The 4,559-nt window shown below is 30.8% G+C and overlaps 1 non-coding gene across 1 annotated transcript; it reads left to right on the forward strand.

Annotated features, from left to right (window-relative positions):
* Positions 1–551: 551 nt before the first annotated feature.
* LOC114581074 lies at positions 552–658 on the forward strand. The gene has a single exon (XR_003702869.1). It is a non-coding gene; the product is annotated as a small nucleolar RNA R71 (small nucleolar RNA).
* The last annotated feature ends 3,901 nt before the right edge of the window (positions 659–4,559 follow it).

Genomic DNA, 4,559 nt, shown 5'->3' on the forward strand with positions numbered 1-4,559 from the left:
TAAATGAATAAGATTGATACTAGATCTTAAATCACACAAAGCTCTACCATAGAATTTATCTTCTATTGTTATGGGAATTGTAAACCTGCTAGGATCTTTCAATTTTTTATAAAGCTTCTTTTGAATTATAGCACTACACTTTTCAATTAAAGCTACAATTTCAAATTCAATTAATTTATTTTTTTTCATTTAGAATATCTTTCATAAATTTAGCACAGTTGGGCATCTTTTATTAGGCTTCATAGAAATGTATGTTGATGATCGACTTCTTAAATACTTATAAGAGCATAGAGAATTTCTTATCAAAATTCTTTTTGATTAGACTCTGAGAAAAGGGTGGTGGTGGTCTCTTTACAACCTTTTTAATTGGTTTGTAAGTTTCATTAATGGGTTCAGGTTGTTTAATAGGAGATTCAACCTCTAATGGTTCTTCTACACCACTATCCTTTTGAGGTTGATCTATATCATTGTAAGGTCTCCTAAATCTCTTTTAATGGTAAGTTTAATATTATTAAATTGCTCTTCTAATTTGAATAACCAACCAATCAGGTAAAATATGATGAGGGAATTTCCTAAGCATTTTCTTAAATCACTCCCAACTTTCATAAATTGATTCTCCCTTAAATTGGGAAAAAGTTGTGATATTATTTTTGAGTTTGTTAATTTTTAAAGGTAGGAAATACTTAGCAAGAAATTTGTGAACCAACTCATTCAAGGTGGTTATAAAGCCCATGGGAAATGAATTTAATCATATCTTAGCTTTTGTTCCTTAGAGAAAATGATAATGATCTAAGTCTAATATCATTATCACTGACACTATTATACTTAAATAATACACACATTTCTTATAAACTAACTAAGTATAATTAGGATCCTTAATAAAAGTTCCTAGTGAACTTGTGGACCAGAAAGGTTATTGAGCAGGACGAATAAAATAGATATTCAAGAATAGCAGTATTCAAGAAATAATAATATTTGTTATCATCAAAATAAAAGTACTTGGGTCTATATTTGCAACAATCTCCCCCGTTTTTATGATGTTAAACATTATTATTAGAACTTTTCAAATCACACATTTTTTTTAAATTTTAAAAATAGATACATAAAAATAAAGGAGCATAAATAAAGCATGATAAATTACACTAAAATAAATCAAACTCACACTAATTAGAACATAAGCAATCAACAATACACAACTCCCCCTTTTGACATCAAAAAAACGAAAAAAAAAACACAAAATAGAATAATGTACATTAAAGAACATCAGTACAAGCATCACATAAAAGCACCAAGCAATCTGAAGGTAAGAAGGAGAGGTGGTGGTGGTGGCTAAAAGGGAATCTTAATAGAAATAAATGGCTCTCCAAACCATGCCATATCCTTGTTGTGCTATTGCTATTGTTGGGCTACATAGGCATTAAAATGATGAACATCAACTGCATGCTGCTGCTCTTATTTAACTACGTAGGAGTCAGACCTGGCCTCGCACTGGTCAAACCTCTCCACCAGCTGATCCAACTATAACTTATTGTGGATCAAAACAAGTTTAGGAATAGATTCTTCCTCTATTTCCATAACATCCTCATGCTCTAAATGGAGATGAGTGCTATGAAGGATGTGAAAGAAGCTATTGGTGTTGATGGAAGGTTGATAATTTGGTGGGATAGGATACTGAAGGTTATACTTAGTTTCAAGAACATAGGAAATGATGTGTCATAAGACCAAATTTGGTTTTCTCTTATGTTTGGTATCCCTAATACTAGTCAAGTTTTCAATGTATCAAAAAAGAAGATCACTAGCATTGAAATCCCTTCGAGCCATTATATAATACATGGTGATGGAGAGTAAAGGAGTAATGTGAATACACTCACCAGATTTTAGAATTACAGAAGTTCTAAGGACATATTGGATGGTCCTAGCATCTTTGAGTACTGATGAACTAGAGGCACCATCATGGAAAGTGACATTATTTTGTCTCAAATATTGATTAATAGGGTTCCAGTTGAAATCAGGATCCAAGGCAAAGATATAGAGCCTGTTTCTAGTGGTGGAATGTTTAAGAATTTTATAGCAGTCCTGATAAGTGATTTCTATAGGTCTTTTATTGACATATGATTAAAGTGCAATGTAGGTAGAGCTAATTCTAAGATTGGAAAAGAACTCATATAGAAGTTTAGAATAAAAAGAGAATATGAGAGTCAGAATGAAGATAAGGGTAGTATGGGCAAATAGATCTAACACCAGATAGGTCAGTGTGTGGGGATTAACTATCTTGGAGCATGTAATCCCTATAGTTTTTTTACCAAAGGTAAGTAGCCTGATCATCGGCCTCAATGAAGCGAAGGTCTATAATTCCCCTCAAGGAACTTGTAGTTAGCATCCTAGAATGTTTACCACCAGCCATTAGCATGACTTAAGAGTCTGACTGAGAGAGAGGAAGAATTAGAGGATTTTGAAGTGAAGAAAATAGTTCAAATCAATTATTTATAAAGGGTCAGGCAAATCATTTGGGATGATCATGGAATTATTTGGGATGATCAAGAGCAATAATGACATCCAAGACAATTGGTCAAAAAGGCGGTCCTATCGCCCAAGATGATCAGACATGATCCAAGATGATTAGACAGAGATAATCATCACGAGGAGTCAACCAGTATGATCTTTGACTATAAAGATTGTCCAGGATGGATAGGTGGATCATCAATAATGAATTGTATCGACTAAATTTAAAATGTATAACCATTTATGCACGGATCATTCAGGATAAAGATGGAATCATCCAGGATGACCAATAATTATTGAGCCAGAATTCGATCATATTGCTCCTTAAGGGTAAAAAATTTTAAAAGAAAAAATCTAACTCTGAAAAGAAATTAGATAAGAAAAGTGATCTGATCAAAACTTTATTTTAGAAAAATATCTTATAGAATAATATAGCAAAGTAATTAGTCATAATCATGAGTTTAAAAAATCAAGTCTTTGAAGATAGCAAGTGTCATATGAATTCTTCTAAGATTTAAATATTTGAAAGAGAAGGAAGCTTAATTTCTTGTGGGCTCATTTTGTGCCTCTTATTAGTTATTTGGCACACTTTACACATCTTTTGATTTTTGATACACTTTTTATATCTTTCAATTATTTGACGATCATTGTGCATCTTTTTAGTTTTTCTTTTTAAGCTTATTTTATGCCTCTTGTTTGCAAGCTAGCTCCCTTTCAAAACCTTTAAAGACTCTTAGTTATGAGAATATATTCCAAATATAAGAGAAGAAAAAAACTCACTCTCTAATATAAGGAGGAGTAAACCATAAAGTAGAATCATATTCATATGACAAATGTAACAATTTGATCAAAAAAGCTTGAAAGTGATTTAATGACTTTGAACATTATTTGTATGAGATAGATTACTATAAGAAGATTGAAAAGATCTCAATTTCAAAGTCCAATTGTTAATTTGAAATAGATTTTTGCTTCAAAAGAAAATTACACTGCTAAAAAAGTTAGAGGAAGAGAAATAATCTACGATGTTTCTTCCTTTAATTGATTTAGGGATATAAATCATTATTTACAAATTTTCAAGAACAAAAGTAAGGTAAAAATGTCATTCTAGTAGTGACCAAAAATTGAAGGAGAAAATAACATAAAGAAGAGACACTGAAAATAATAGCACAAACGAAAAGAAACATGTAAATAAAAATAGAAGAATGATAAGAAAATTGAAGATTCAGATTTTAGTAATAATCAAGTTTATGCATTTATATCTATTAGCCCTAATCTAGTCCTTAAGATGCTAGAAGTTTCAAACTCCTTTAGTTTAGTAAAGATGTCAGTTAGTTGATTTTTAGTTGCTACATGATATAGCTCATTATCTCCTTTAGTAACATGATCCCTAATAAAGTGATACCTTATGTCAATGTGTTTGGTTCTAAAATGTTGGATAAGATTTTTAGAAATGTAGATGGCACTAATGTTATAACATATAATTGATATTATGCCTACAGGTAATCTTAAATCTAGAATTTATTATTTTAACTAAAGGACTTGGGTTACACAACTTCCTAAGGTAATGTACTTAGCTTCAGTAGTGGGAAGTCCAACAAAGTATTATTTTCTACTAGGCCTACAGACTAAGGATTGTGATATAAATTGGCATGTTCTAGTGGTGCTCTTTCTATCCACCCTACATCATGCAAAATAAAAATCAAAATATCCAATAATTTTAAAAGAGGTGCTATTCCTTGGATACCTAATTCTTATATTTGGGTTCGTAATACGATTAGCTTGGGATTCTTTACGATTAGATTGAAATCTAGCATAGATATAAATACTAAATATTATAATAGGTCGACTAGCAGTTCGGTAAAGTAGGGATCAAATTATTCCTATATATTTCTTTTGATGAACTAATTTTTTATTTAAATACTTATCTAATTAAACACTGGATCTTGTGGGAGTGTTTATTGGCTTAGATTTATCAATTTTATATTTCTTTAGGATGTTCTTAATGTATTTTTATTGATTAAGAAAAGTTCCATCTTGCATTTGCCTTTTGCTAAACC

This window comes from Dendrobium catenatum, unplaced genomic scaffold, assembly GCF_001605985.2.
Source record: "Dendrobium catenatum unplaced genomic scaffold, ASM160598v2 fragScaff_scaffold_1495, whole genome shotgun sequence".
In the NCBI taxonomy this organism is placed as follows: Eukaryota; Viridiplantae; Streptophyta; class Magnoliopsida; order Asparagales; family Orchidaceae; genus Dendrobium; species Dendrobium catenatum.